Source organism: Phalangium opilio, unplaced genomic scaffold (genome assembly GCF_054372755.1).
Source record: "Phalangium opilio isolate 3A_F unplaced genomic scaffold, DU_Popi_V2 ptg000043l_1, whole genome shotgun sequence".
NCBI classification, from domain to species: Eukaryota; Metazoa; Arthropoda; class Arachnida; order Opiliones; family Phalangiidae; genus Phalangium; species Phalangium opilio.
Genome location: NW_028324167.1, coordinates 1,012,466 through 1,028,291, shown reverse-complemented (window position 1 = coordinate 1,028,291; position 15,826 = coordinate 1,012,466).

Below are 15,826 nucleotides of genomic sequence, written 5' to 3'. Positions count from 1 at the left end.
AAATATACTATACAATGTAGTATATATAAATTTCAAATTTCAAATTTATTTTAATATAGCATTTATACATTGGGTGGCGTGGGGCTAAGTTATTTCGTGACTTGTAAGCCCCACACTTGTTGTACTTGTATTTAGTTATTTTATATTTAATTTAACGAAAACCAGCAATATTAACATTACAGGATAAACAGGAAACAGAAATAGGAAAACATGAGTAAGTAATTTTACATATCATAATTTAAAAAATATAACTCAGAATATCAAAGCCTAATATAATATTCGTTAGAAATTAATATATACATCATATGCATGCAGCATGCATGATGCTATCTATGTATTGGTTGAGCTGGGCCCCACCAAACAATTACGAAACTCTACGCCTATGGTTGATAATACTATATTTTTGGCAACACTAGAAACATAACGTTACAAAAAAACTGCAAAGCAAGAAAACACATCTGATTTTCTAGTTTGAATTTTCCAACCTGTAATTTCTTGTTCTATTGGCGTAACTAAGGTAACGCCATGCACGTCATCATCGAAGAGGGCGCTGGGTCGTTAGAAGGTTTAAACGAGATTTTTGTGGTCGAAAAAGATTATTTCTAGGCTTGCTAACTTTTAATTTCATCGCTAAGGTTCTTTGTCACACTATATAAACTAGAAACGTCTTCGTTTGTCACGTAAGGTTTGAATTTTGTTATTGAATTATCAATTTATCTTAGAGCCAGTTTTATGCATAAGCCTTTGCTTTTTTATCTAGCTTCTCATCTGCTGGGAACCACACCCATAGAAAGTGAAACCAAAACTTAAACGTTTATGTATACCTTCAGTTTCTTTGTTTGAATATAAAGGAAGCAAGTGTTTTGGGGCGCTTGGAGTTCGAAAACCTTATATATTAAGTATTTTAAAGATTTTTGGTTGTGAAAATACTACTGAATTCCAAAATAGATCTCAATTTGTTTTAATTTGAGAATTTTTATGCGGTTTCAAACATTTTAAGAGAAAAATGTGTCAAGTAATACCCTTTAGAATTGTATGTTTTTCTTTTCCTTAAAAAATCTGTAAGTGTATATTTTTCATTAAGATTTTTGTAATTTAAGAGATAGTAACTGGCCACATCGAAGATATTAACAATGAATATTAATAAATGCTTTAATTGATGTAAATATTATACTCGCCCTGAAAAATTTTACTTTTTGTTAAAACCAATTAGCATTAGCTAGGCAGCTAATATTTTCATTCGACTAGTCGTGTCATATAGAATACATTGTTTAATATTTGAAATTGTTATAATTGACCTGCATGTTACTTGAAACATTCAAAGTACAAATTCTTAAGTGATGTTCATTGAAAATGTATTAAAGAAATTTCAATACTAGGTATCAGTATCCTTTACTATAAGCGAATGAGGCCTCGAGTTAAGGCTTGATCGTGGCAAAAGCGTCGTACCTCTTGCTGACATGCGGTTAAGTCGACTCTCAAACGTGTTGGATGAGGGTCGTATTTCATTCGTGTCGTAACAGTCGGTAAACCAGTGGGCCGTAGTCCCACCGTGCGGACATTTCGATTCTCAAACCCTTACTCTACCAGCCCGTTACCGACGATTTACCGTTCCTATACTAAAAAGCCGCGAAATCGTCGGATTGAGCGCGGCTTTAGGTAGGCATAATTACGCCGACATATAGTCGGCCAACAGTCGTTTTATAGTAGCCTCAAAACAGTAGGAAAACCGGCGGGCCATCGTCCCTCCAGGCGGACATTTCGACTTTCAAACCATTACTCTCCCAACTTATTAGTGACTTTTTACCAACTCGTCGGTAACACACAAAGCCGACCATGTAGGCCCTACGTCGGCAGTGCTACTGGGGACCTGACACCATTGCTCCACGTTAGAGATAGCAGATCTCATAAGCGCGGTGACAGTAGCCGGGAACTTCCCGGTAAAGACTATCGCCACATCGTCCGCATACCCGAAGCAGTGACAGCCCCCAGAACCCCCGAGCCTCTCCAAGAGTTCGTTCACCACCAGGCACCACAACAGGGGGGAGAGAACTCCACCCTGAGGGCAGCCCCTGCTGGTAGTCACCCCTAGAGAGTCCCCAAGGAGGGACGCCGACACCTCGCGGTCGGTAAGCATGGACTTGATCCAGTGGCCAAGAGTGTCGCTGATGCCAAATCTCTTGACAGCTTCAGTAATAACCGTGCTAGAGACCTTGTCAAAGGGCCCCTCAATGTCGAGGAAGACGGCCAGTGAAATTTCCTGAAACTCGAATGCACTATCCAGGCAATTCGTAAGGCCGTGAAGGGCCGTCTTAGTGGATTTGCCTTTTTGGTAAGCGAATTGTGAAGAAGAGAGAGGAGTTACCGAAAGTACCTCGTCTCTAATGTACCTGTCCACCAGCTTCTCCAGAATTTTGAGGAAGAAGGAGGTCAGGCATATGGGCCTAAATGCCTTCGCCTCGAGATAGGAAGCCTTCCCGGGCTTGGGAATAAAGATGACCCTAGAGCGTTTCGAGTCACGAGGTATGTGACCGAGAGCAATGCAGAGTCTGTAGATCTTGCATAGCGCAGAGGCGATGTGGTCTAAGCCCTCCTGCAAAAGCAGAGGGAAGACCCCATCGGGTCCCGGAGACTTGTAGGGCTCAAAACAGTTGACAGCCCACCGAAGCTTGGGAATCGTAACAACCTGTCTGGCTACAAGCCCGTCTTCCCTCTTAGCCCTGTGCAGAACAGGGTATAGAGAGTCAGGGTTTGTTGGATTGGTTGAAGTGGAGTCAGGAAAATGGACCTCCAGCATATGCTTGAGAGTCTCAGCCCCAGACTTAGTGTACACACCCTCCTGCAGCTTAATAGTATTAAGCCGATGTGTGTTGTCGTGCGCTAGGATCTTCATGACCCTAGCCGTGGCAGGGACATTGGAGACTTGCTCACAGAAGGTCCGCCAGGAGTCCTTCTTAGCAGCTCTAATGGCCCTGTTGTAGGTATTAAGGGACTGCCTGTATCCAGTCCAGTCACCCGTGCGCTTGGCTTTGTTAAAGAGCCTGCGCGTGTATTTCCGAAGCCGGCTGAGATCCGCGTTCCACCAAGGGACAAGCCTCGAGCGGTTAACGGTCTTGAGTGGGCAGTTCCGGTGAAACGACTCAATGACAGAGCACTGTAAGTCACCAGCAGCCCTATCAAGATCGTTAGGTGAAGTAAGTTTAGGAGTGTGACCATCTCCGTAGCGTAGGATTAGGCCTTCCTTATAGTCGGCCCAATTGGTCCGTTTTGGATTGCGTATCTCCGTCCCCGCCGGGACAGAGGTAGTCGCGACAGTAAAGCAGATGTGCCTATGATCCGACAGAGACGGCTCATTAGACACATGCCAGTTAGACACGGAAGACACGAGGTTTTCCGTGGCTAGCGTGAGGTCAATGACCTCACTTCTATTAGAAGTAACAAAAGTAGGTTCATTGTTTTGATTAAGAATATGGAGTTTACAACCAACTAAATATTCTAATAAATCATCACCTCTCCTGTTGCAGTCAGAACTGCCCCATGTGATGTGATGAGCATTGGCGTCGCAGCCAATGATTAGTTTGTCCCCTCTCTTTTCACATTGATCGACCAAATTGATCACCTCAATTGTCGGGAGAGAGTCCGCGTCGTGGGCAAAGTATGCAGAGGCAGCCGTGATTTTCAACTTGGCACGCCCAGTGGCCAGGACTAGCTTCACGGCCGCCGTGTCCTGGGACGTGTACAGCGGTAGAGAGATACAGCAAAGATCCCTCCGAACCAGAATACACGCCCTAGGTCTAGCAGCAGTATGGTCATAAAATAGTGACCCTGCCGCGTCAAGACCGAGGATTTTGCCATGGCAAATCCACGGTTCTTGTATGAGGGCCAGATCAAGACCCTCTATAGCAAACCTCCTGCAGAGTACCGCAGAGGCCGCCTTACTATGGTGCAGATTGATTTGAATCGCACGTAGCGTCCCCATGGTCCTTAAGAAAGGGCTTCAGACGGGACCTAGCTACACCTCATCAGTCCCGAGAGGGCTAGTGGCACCTCCCCCCCTGACAGGCAAGCTCCCAATCCCAAGATCCTCCCCCTCATCAGGAGCACTAGAACGCTCATCGGCTGAACCCCGAAGGGTCCCATCCGATTCTTCCAGTAGGGTGGACTCATCCATGGAAGAACAGACTTCCGAATGAGCCCCTCCCTCCCCCTCTGTGCCTAGAGCGGCGCCAGAGAGCTCCACAGCGAGATCCCCCATCTCGCTAGTCCCACTCCCTGCCGCAGACTCGGCTACAGTGGTTTTAGTGGCTTCCGTGTTCTGAAGGAGTTTGAAGGAACCCTTGTCCACTCCAGTAAAGCCCACGAAACCAGCATTCTTAATGGCTTCCAGTGAGGAGCCATCAATGAGCAGTACCCAGTACCGTACGGCCCTGTCCACGTACGTCCGGATACATTTCCAACGTTTAGTGGCAAAACCTGCATTAAGAGCCTTTAGGCGCCGAAACAGCAACGCCGGCTCTTTAGTGATCTGGTCCTTGGTGCGAAACATTACCTTAAACGGCTTAGGGAGTTCGCTAGCTCTCATTACTGAGAGCACCGCATCCCCCACCACCGAGTAGGCTAAGATTTCCTTCAGCCATTGCCCAGTGAACGAATCCTCACAGGAGTATACTAGGGCCCCGGTCGTCAGACTAAAGTTCGCAAGGCGCGTAGAGCGCTACCCGAAGGTATCCCATCCAGCGCCCCTAGAATCGCCTTCTGAATTGGGCCCACGTCTTCCTCCGTGATGACCGCCGTCGGATAGCCTTTTTTAACATCAGGTCATAGTGACGTCATCAAACGGGCGAACAAGCTCGACAAGACAAAATCATTGATATTTCGAAACTGAGTTTTCGTGACTTTTCAATGGATTTTAAAAATAGAAACTTTGGATCAATTATATTAAAAACTTGATATTTTGAAAGTGTGACATAATAACACTTTCGTGGTAAAATATGATGTGAAATCGCAAATTCGAATTCCCTTTAACAAAATTTCTGTGAAACGCTCCATGTTGAATAACATTTGAAGCGAAATTTGATAAAATTGAGCGATGTGACAATCGTGCTGCAAGATATATGGCACGCCATGTAAACTTTGTTAATAAAAGGCGATTGGTCGGAGATAATAATTAAAAGCTATCTTTGATATCTCTTTCTTAACTAATTTGAATTTAAAAATTAATCGCAGAAGACGGATCACATAATTTGTAAAATTGATAAGAAAAACCAATTTATTTTACTTTTCACCCACCTTTTAACTAAATTCTAACTTACCAAGCAGTGTAAATGCGCTCTTCTTGTCTTTAAAACTGTGGACATCATTTACAGATGGAGTAACGGGCGACTGGCCTTGATTAGTGTAGTGAAAGCTATCGCAATCACCTGAAAGTTAACAAAGGTTGCCGTTAAAATAATAAGTAAAGCTTTGATGGAATATAAGTCAAATCATAACCATAATACATCAGGTGAAGTTCATCCAAAACTTAAAGCAAAAAAAAAAACAGCCATTTTTCTAAGCACAAACGGAAAAATATTAACCAAAAAATTTTGACCTTTTATTACAATATAATTAGCATTTAATTAGCCTTAAAAACGAGGACTACTGCGTCATCAGCCATTGGTTTAGTGGCGTCTGCTAAATTGAACCTCTTCTATGTAGGGCCTGGGGTAAAGATTCTGGCTATCTTTTTCTATACCGGCTTCTTCAATGCTACTGGTAGATATATTACTTAATGGGCTTCCAATAAAGAGTGATTAAGTACTGGCTTGACTATCCATTGGTGTTGCACTACTATTTTGGCTATCATGCGGTTCTTGTAGAGACGCGTTGCAGTTGTGACAAATCTTTTGTCCTGAAACAAACGACATCCTTCCTGTAGAGTCAATCATTTTTACATCATCCAGTGTCAAGCAATGCAGTTCTCTGTAATATAAATGTAAAAAGTCAGTTTTCGTTCTATTCTTCAAGCGAAAAAATTATCAATTATAGAACTCCCTCCCCCCCCCGAAATTTAAAATCCTGTTTGGGTGTAAATGACGAGAGATGTAATTATCGCAGCGTTTTAAAATATGACGCAGCGTTTTCACCACATACCGTTCTATAAGTTTGTGAAATTTACTGATTCTATCTCACACCAAAATTTAAATATGAAATCTTTACTGAAATGCATGAAAAAAAAAGATAAGTCCATTATTTGTGCCTAGGAACAAGTTTTCTAAGTTAGAACAAAATGGCCAGACATCTGGTGTGAAACTCCCATTACCACATGGAATGACCCAGAAGACCTATAACCTTTCACTATAGCTACGAACACGGCGTTGATACCCCGTATTCGCCCGAAAAGTCTTCGGTCTCGTTCGAGCCCTCATCCCCACCGTTGCGGCCACGACTTTGTGTCGTTGGGCCGCAGCAACGTCCGCCAAGCCCGCTACAGAGCCCGCCTCATAGCCCTACCCCCAGTCCGCTACCCGGCGCGCCGCCTAGCCCTCCACCTAGTCCGCTACCCAGCGCGCCGCCTAGCCCTCTACCCAACGCGTCGCCAAGCCCTCCACCCAGCCCACGGCCTAGTCCAGAAACCCTGCCCCCGTATCGTTCTCTCCCGGCCACTTATTACCCATGGCTAGCAATGCCGCAGCCAGGAGAGGCCGATTTAAACATCAATAATGATTTGTAAGTGAACCTTTTATTTTTAACATTAAAACGCGAAATTACAATTTCTATTTATATGTAGCCTTATCTACCAAATCGCAGCGTACCTGGCGGTACTTGCGCAGGTTGTTGGCGAAAACGATTTCTTAGAAGACCTGCTGATTCAAGTTCGGTGGGTTATCTACAACAACATCATTTTCGTCCCCGATGAGTAAGTAATTTTAGGGTGTTATTCCGAAAATTTTAAACTAAATATTAAAATTTTTATTACAGCCTCATGGCCTTTAACTGATGAGAGTTCCGGTAAGCTAAATATATCTTTTACTCAATATTAACAAGTAATAACTAATTTTACTTTCTCTCTTCCTTAGGGTGAACCTCAAGCTAGGGCAACTTTCCCTGTACCGCCGGGCAAGATTTTTAAAGGTGGGGTCGGCTGCTGCACTAGTGTAAGAGAACCCGGACGACGTCCTATTCCAAGGTTTATATGCACTAGTGCAGATCCTTGGCCGGCCGTGAAGAAGGGGGAGGGGTTAAAAAAATTTTGTAAATTAAAAAAAACTATTATTTTTTTTTTAAAAATAAACTCTGATTCACGTTTATATACTTCTCTTTATTTAAAATAAGTTTATATTTTATATCTTCAAAGTTTAGTTTTCTCTAAACTCTAGTTTTATTTCATAGGCTTAAAAAGTAGAAGAAAATGGATAACTAAAAAAGTATGCTAGCGTAGTATCAAATATTTATACAATTCAATTTATTGTAAATACAAGTTCTTATAAAAAACAGTAAATAGAAATAAAACTGAAAATGGGTTAACCAAATGCATTGTTTTTCAAATAAGTTATTTGGCCCGAAATTAACGAGAACAAATTATAATTGTAAAAATAGTTTTCAAGATTTTCTTCTTGAAGCACGTTAATTTCATCATAACCTGGTAGGATGTTACAAAATTGGTGAGTTAGCCCACCACGGCGTCGAATGTTTCGGGCTGGCCATCTAAACGCGGTATACGTTCGTGATCCCCGTATAAATTACCATAAATGTCATTATAAAACTCTATTATAATATCAGCCATGTGTGTAAACACAATTTCATGGTTGCTTAACTTAATAATATGCTCCATAACGGCGTTTGCAATCGATTAAAGGTCGCTGTTTCCAAACTGTCCAAAAACAATGGAATCCTCATTTAACAGAACTTTAATGTGGCAAGTATTATGATCGGCCACAACAATTGTTTTTTTTCGTTTGCGTTGTCGTTTTAAGGTGGAATTCATAAATGTTGAAAGCAATGCAATTTAGTACAGGCGAGGGCAGGGCGTCGTGCGCAAAGGTACTGTCTTTTACGCACGACGCCCTGCCTTCGCCTGTACTAAATTGCGCTGCGTCCGACGTTTATGAATTCCACCTTAAAACGATTTCAAAGTTGTTGGTTTCGTGGGCGGCCGTCCCGACTGCTAATACGGGTAAACGTGGCATCAACTCCTCCCAGGTTACACTGTTAAAAAAAGGCTTTCATAACCCGTTCAAAATATAAAGTCGCGTACTATAGTCTGTCAAACGAAAGAAGAGCCCTGAGAAATTTGTCCAAATTGGTGTCGCCACCATCGACCCCATAGTACTTTATCAACTTGTTTTGATTTGTCAATAGTCGTCTGAAATATAGTCTGCTATAAACAGATAGGCTTAATCTTTTACTTTAACGTATTTCATTAAAATATATTGCAATGATAGTTCAACAAAGATAAAACTGGTGTCTTGTCGTTAATTTTGTTTTATATTCTTTAATACTCGATGATCGTAAAAAACCATGAAACATTAACATATTAAATATATATTGCAAAATGTATTGGTTCTATTGCGGTTAAGCCTATCTGTTTATAGCAGACTATATTACAGACGACTATTGACAAAACAAAACAAGTTGATAAAGTACTATGGGGTCGATGGTGGCGACACTAATTTGGACAAATTTCTCAGGGCTCTTCTTTCGTTTGACATAATATAGAATTGAACAAAACTCAAAATTTGTTCAGTGCACTCTATGGTTTGTTCAATGACTCTGAACTTGTTCAATTTAGAACCAAAACCAGAAAATGGCGTCAAAGACTATAATCGTGCTAATTGCTTGTTCAATTTCGAACCAATACAATAAATGACGTTATGAACTAGAATCGTTCTAATATGTTCGTTCAATATAGAACCAAAAGAATAAATGAGGTCATGGACTAGAATCGTTCAAAGTATGTCGTCCGATTTCGATAAAAAAAAATTCGCCGTAAACTAGAATTGTTGAACATGGAACGGTATTATTTTCTTATTCTGTGAACAAAAATTCCATTGAAGATTATTCGTTTGTTTCATTTGGAACCAAGTAACCAAGATAAGAAATTGACGTTAAAGATTAAATACGACAAAAACAATTATTTTAAATTTTATATTCACTTTATATTTAAAAGCGTCGTTTTGGGGGTTCTATGAGGATGAGTAATATGAAATTCAGAGTTAAAATAACGGGGTTCTGGGCAACGTGTACCGAGGCCCCAGAATGGCTACCGGTGTGTCAGTGGTCTTTTTACGGCGATACTCTCGAACCCCAAACTGTGCTTTTAGTCAAAACATGAACTCTAAAAATTCACCGTAAAATCAAAAATTTCAATGCCGTGATAATTCTTCGCAAATACCGATAGCATTTTATCAGCCAACGACATAAAATCACCCCCAATTCGAACGACGAACCCAAGAGAGAGAAAATTTTCCCGGGAATTTGGTGTATCCATGGGCAGTAGCGTGAAAAGTTTATTTCTCGAGATTATTTATAAATCGATTGTTTATTTATTGAAATGGAACAAATACAGTAAAGGGTGGAATAATGGTTTTTAGATATTGCGATGGGGCTCTGTAAAATTGCAGACTTATGCGAAAAATCTTAATGACCCCTTTGGGTGTAAAATAAACAAACGGGGGTATAAAAGAGAAGATAAATGCGGTAGGACGGTATTAGGGATCAAGTTGGCCTGCCGTTGTAAGTAAAATTTTATAACAGCAATATCAGTAGAACTGTTATTGATACTTTACACTAATTGAACTTAAAATGAGGAACTGTACGGAAAAGACATGCATTCTTGAGGTCAGCTTCCTACAGGCAAAGAACGGATATATCATAAAGGAATTGGCGTACTACGTCGATGGAACTAATGAAAATGGGGTGTTCGTTTTTAAACCACCGTTTCCATACAATTTCCCAAGAAAAACGGACAAATTCCTGGATTTCAAGGATTATTTGCGCCCTGGAGTGGGATGACGGAGACTATGAGTATTGCGACATTCCCCATATTTTTAAGGAGATTAAAGGGGGAGGTGCAGAAAATTAAATTTAATTTAAACCTATTTTTTGGGTGAGGAATGATGTAAAACGAGCTCATACAAAATTTAACTTAAAAATATTCAGTCGTTTTTTCACAATAAGAATTACAAAACACCGTTTTTACACAAAAAATTCCCAGCGAAATTGAAATTTTCAATTTAGGGGCGTGGCTTAAAACTATTTCTGGCGCGTAGAAAAGCATGTTTCGCCCACTCGAGAGCGCGCTACGCACCCGTGACCCGTCAACGCCCTGTCACCCTCTATAGTCACGCGCTCAAGGCAGTAAGCGCGGGAAATCGGAACGAGAATCTCCATTGTCTCCAATCGCTGGCGCATGGGGGGGGGGAATTTGTCGGACTTTAAATTTTGCCAATTTTGGTTTTTGCAATTTTGCCACTATAAAATGTATTCTGAATGTACTAAAAGTATATATTTTCTTGGATAATTTTTTCTGCTCTACCTTTTAGGGACAAAAATCTCATTTTTTTTGATTGACGGTATCCGAACATTGGCTTATGGTCATTATTTCATTGAAACATTTAATAAAAAATTTGAAGCAATGGAATAAATGAAAACAGATTTTAAAAAAATCAGAATTTTATTGAAACTTTTTGTACTTAAACTCTTTTAACATATTATGGTTTGTCATCCTACTGTAACAGCCGCTTACGGACACCATTTCATTGACACATTCAATACAAAATGTAAATCTTTAGAGTTGACAGATGAAGATGACATTTGAAAAAATAAACTTTATTTTGAAAAACATTTCCTTAAATATAATACACTTTTAGATATGATTCTTACTCCTTTTCAATCTTGTTGTATGATTATTGAAGAGCTTCGCGATCTTTAGATCATTTTGGCGTGGGCTCCGGGAAAACCTACCCAAAAAGCTTTTGTACTTTTCCTCCCACTCCTATGTATAATATACAAGGCGCTGTATTGTCCACAAACTTTATTGTCGAGACTTTGTAGTTGTCTCCTCCCACACGACCATTTCTTACAATGTTCCAATAAAAACAATCTTATACTAGGTATAAAATATGGCGACAAGCCAAAGCTATCGAAATAGTAACCGACACGTAGGGCGTCTATATAGATGGAAACCCAGTGCGACCCCCTTCTATGGTGCTGGTCAAAGTTTATGATTAGAGACAGTGGATATGAGGTAACCTATCCGAAGCAAAAACTCCTTAAAAACTCGGGGTTTTTGATAGAGCGTAATTTAAATCATTATTAATCGACAATCACGTTTCTATTTTTATCAATTTGAATCAAGCTTTGAAACATGGCGTAAACGATACAAACAACAGCTTCGGGTAAAGCAGTTGCAAAGCCCAGATCTAATCGTAATTGACCTTGTTTAACAATATTCCAAAAGTTTGAATCACTAGCCGAAATATCAGGGGTTAAATCGAAGGGATATAAGGTGCACCCATTAGCGTACTCGAAGCGGGATATATCGTTACCGTCGTCCTTATAATGAATATTATACCCTGAAAACAACGTGTGGTACTCTCTCATAAACAAGCTTTTAGTAAAATTCGGAGCTCAGGCTTTAGAAGGTACCTGGTCGTTATCCACATACAAAGCTAAATGATTTCAATTGTAATTTTTAAAGTTAAAGGGGTTATGGGTGTAGCTACCCTTGAACGCCTTGTTGGAAACTAGACCGATTATGACGCGAGAAGAGAGGGCGCCTAGATATACAGGGTGTTTCTGGAATGTCTGGCACAAATTAACAGGCATGTTTCTTGGGTCAAAAGGAGTCCGAAAGGTTCTATGACGTTTTGGGGTAAAGCGCTCCGTTGCGACGTTATGGGCTCTCCAAAGTAGGCCGAAAAACAAGGAGATTTTGCAGAATTTTAGCACTAGTATTGTGGTTTTGACCCAATTGTTTTCGATTATTGAGCATAAGGCAATGATCGAAATAAGTTCAAACCTAGTGGAAGACCGTGAACGTGTTAAACGGCCAAAAGCGTTAATCCCATTGTTTATATTTATGATTGTAATTAATGGTAAGGAAAGTAGCTCGGATATCGGTTACTTGTTTGTTCAGGTGTACTGGTAACTGACCAGTCTTTTATTCTTTAATTCAATAAGACACATTACATTTACAATAATTCCAATGAACCCCTTACATTTTACAGTAAATCGAATCGAACCCATTAATTTTGCAATAAATCGAATGAACCCCTTAAATTTTACTTTCCTCAACGACAAGTTCCCAATCGACAAACATTTACGGCAGTCGACAGACGCTTGAAGGAAACCGGGAAAGTTCAACCGTCGGGACCTGAACCTCGTGCGGCGATTGTTCCCGAGGATGTAGAGGACACCGTTTTGACAATTTTCGAATATGATCCAACAACCAGTACCAGGAACGTCAGGCGGAAATTGGGCGTTAACCATGTACTCGTCTGGATAATCCTTCGAGGACATCAGTTCCACCCATACCATTTGCAAAAGGTACAAGCTTTAAACGAAGCTGATTATCCGAGACGGGTCGATTTCTGCCAGTGGTTTTTGGCACGGGTAAATGACTTAGACTTTCCGCGTACTTTGCTAGTTTCCGACGAGGCCAACTGTCATGAAACATCAAGTTCAGTTTAGTTTGAACGTCTGGTGCGGAATTGTAGGAGATCATTTAATTGGACCTTATTTTTTGCAACCGAGGCTAAATGGGGAGGCGTACTTGACCTTTCTGCGAGACAATTTACCGGAGCTTTTAGAGGACGTACCGTTACGACTGCGACAAATAATGTGGTTCATGCACGATGGCGCACCGCCTCATTTTAGTCTTCAAGTTAGAGCATATCTTGATGTCGCGTTTCTCCGGAGGTGGATAGGTCGAGGCGGAACTGTTGCGTGGCCAGCAAGATCTCCCGATCTCAACCCATGCGATTTTTTTCTTTGCGCCCATCTCAAGGACTTGGTATACCAAAGTGAAGTTCGCGATGTCGAAGACTTACGACAAAGTGTAATTAATTGATGGATGTGATAGCATCCGTAACACGCCAGGAATCTTCGAACGTGTTCGTGAATCTTTCAAACGACAGCGTGCAAGTTTGCTTAAACGTTGATGGTGCCCATTTTGAACAATTTTTGTAGAATAATGTAATTGGGTTTCATTCGAATTATTGTAAAAGTAATGGGGTTAATTTGAATTATTGTAAGTGTAATGGGTTCAATTCGAATTATTGTAAATGTAATGGGTTCTATTCGAATTATTGTAAAAGTAATGGGGTTCGATTCGAATTATTGTAAATGTAATGGGGTTCGATTCGAATTATTGTAAATGTAATGGGGTTCGATTCGAATTATTGTAAATGTAATGGGGTTCGATTCGAATTATTGTAAATGTAATGGGGTTCGATTCGAATTATTGTAAATGTAATGGGGTTCATTCGAATTATTGTAAATGTAATGGGGTTAATTTGAATTATTGTAAGTGTAATGGGTTCAATTCGAATTATTGTAAAATTAATGGCTTCTATTGGAATTATTGTAAAATTAAAGGGTTCATTCGAATTATTGTAAAACTTAAGGGGTTCATTCGAATTATTGTAAAGGTTAAGGGGTTCATTCGAATTATTGTAAAATTTAAGGGGTTCATTCGAATTATTGTAAAAGTAATGTGTCTAATTGAAATAAAGAATAAAAGACTGGTCAGTTACCAGTACATCTGAACAAACAAGTAACCGAGATCTGAGCTACTTTCCTTACCTTTAATTATAATCATTTATAAAAACAAAGGGACTAACGCTTTTGGCCGTTTGACACGTTCACGGTCTTCCACTAGGTTTGAACTTATTTCAATCATTGCCTTGTGCTCAATAATCGAAAACAATTGGGTCTAAACCCCAATACTAGTGCTATAATTCTGCAAAATCACTTTGTTTTTCGGCCTACTTTTGAGAGCCCATAACGTCGCAACGGAGCGCTTTACCCCAAAACGTCATAGGACCTTTCGGACTACTTTTGACCCAAAGAACATGCCTGCTAATTTATGCCACACTTTCCAGAAACACCCTGTATATACAACCATTCTAGTACACATGAAAACCTTCAATTATTTATTCAAGACAGAGATACGGAGATTCATGTAATTTTAGAAGCAGGAATAGAGAACAGGGTACTTTTTGTGCGCGTCAAAGTTAGCGACACCCTTCCTCGAAACAGGGCGGGGGGTATGAAAGAAGAGGTTGGTCATTGCGACGGAGGTAAAAAGCAACGATGTATTTATGGCCGTCTCCGTCAGCAACGTCATCAAAATGTAGTTTAAGTGAGCCAGTTATATAATTTAAAATTTTCGTTACGAGTTGAAGGGATTGGATCTATACTGGGCTATGAGTCGGACTGAAGTAAATACTAACCGTTCTTCATTCCTGCTAATAAAACTACACGGATCCTTGGTCAGGACTAATCACTGTGTTTTGATAAATCATAGCCTCATCTCTCTCTCGCGCGCGATAAGTTCTTTCTATCTTTATTAAATAGGTGGAACAAATTACACTGGCAACCAGTGTTGTGATTTTGAATAAATTGGTGCCACACAGATAATCGCCCGCTCCTAGGGAAAAGTCTTACTTCGTAACTAGTGATGTGAAATTAACGGATATTTTAAAAACGGTAATTTACGCCGTAAATTACTGATTCAAACTTTGGGAAAACAAAAATTACGGTTCATCACCAAATTTAGTAATTTATATTTTACGTGCTTACAGTAAATTGAATTTTAACAACGTTGAATTGTGAGCACTATATAAGGTGCTTTACATGATTTTGCGGCTTTTGTTATAAAGTCGACAGCCGTGGCCTTTCAAATCCGATCTGTAACTATCGATTTGTAGTGCTGGCTGGCGCACTACATTTGGAAATAAATACAGTACTAGTTGATCACTTAAATAGAAAATGAACTTTTAGCGCGTAATGAGCCCTAGACCAAAATAAAGGGACACTAGCATGTGCGTGTAACTACTTGGTCCGGCTTTCAAGTAAACACTACTTAAGTGACTAACAATATAAGGATGTGTGAACCACTATTTTAAGGCTAGTACACTTGGTTTCACTCCCAGAGCGCAAAAATAAGATTACGGAAATTTGCTAAATTACCGACTCACATCTCTACTAGTACCAAGTCAATTGTTTGGGAAAATAAACTGAACAGTTTCCCTCGATATCCAACCTACAACAAATATACAATTTTCTGGATTTTTATATTTATGTATATGTGCTATGAATACATTTGAAGCGTATAAATTCTTAAAAGGTATTAATCCGAAACTACAACCGATGCCACAGATATCTGTTTCAAATGTCTACAATCTCGTTTTTATCGTAGATATGATGTGATCCGAATGTGTATCTGAAAAAGGCATCTGATCTGAACAGAAAATAGCCCTCAACTGTTTATCTGATAGCTGAAGTCAAGCAAACCAAATTAGTCTGTTCGGATCACAAATCAGATAACTGTGTTCGGTTTAAAGCACTAGCCTGAACAGCCTCAGGAACTGAGTTATTCAGTTAGTCAATCAGTAGAGTAGCTAGTCAAGGAGCTAGTCAGTGGGAATCCCATTCAACACTCGAGTGGCTAACACCTGTCATCGGCAAGATAGACGGTCGACACTCCAACCCTCTAACGGTTTAAGTTCGAATTAGTGAATTCCCGCGCTTCTCTCACTCTAGTCGCGTACCGTTTTTAGTTAGGGCACTAGACACTTGTTCACATGGCTCTCAACATCTCTGTAAGTGTTTAAGTGTTTTA